This window comes from Charadrius vociferus, unplaced genomic scaffold, assembly GCF_000708025.1.
Source record: "Charadrius vociferus isolate BGI_N301 unplaced genomic scaffold, ASM70802v2 scaffold917, whole genome shotgun sequence".
Classification (NCBI taxonomy): domain Eukaryota; kingdom Metazoa; phylum Chordata; class Aves; order Charadriiformes; family Charadriidae; genus Charadrius; species Charadrius vociferus.
Genome location: NW_009649175.1, coordinates 1,589,298 through 1,589,696, shown reverse-complemented (window position 1 = coordinate 1,589,696; position 399 = coordinate 1,589,298). Strand labels below are relative to the sequence as shown.

Here is a 399-nt window from a genome sequence, read left to right as displayed (position 1 = left end):
ACATTTTGCTGGACCACTTGCCCCAATACCCTCATCCCTGCACCGCTCAGGGGAGCACACAGTACTGAAAAAGGAGACGAAACCCACCCTGGCATGAGTAGCCATAAGAGAAGGCAGCTGTTGATATCCCCCATTCTCCCTCCCTGCTTCCCCCTTTCCCTGACAAACGGCACCGCGACCCTACAACCAGCTCCGCAGGAGTCCCCCTGCTTCTACCAGCCCCCTCAGCGTCTGCCCTGCTTGTTTTCAAAGGGGAACCTTGTTACTTTCAGCACACAAAAAAAAAACCCCAACCCAACCCTGTCAGTGTTAGGGCTCCCCTCAGGAGCACGGCGGACTGAGGCACCGGGCCCACACACCGTCACCGCTTCGCTTCCCTCCCCTCAGCCCCCCTCTACC

General features: G+C 58.4%; 1 protein-coding gene across 1 annotated transcript in view; it reads right to left on the bottom strand.

Annotated features, from left to right (window-relative positions):
- The window catches only part of VSIG10 (V-set and immunoglobulin domain containing 10), an 8,762-nt gene that overhangs the window by 8,106 nt on the left and 257 nt on the right, over window positions 1-399 (bottom strand). The gene's annotated exons all lie outside the window — the stretch shown is intronic.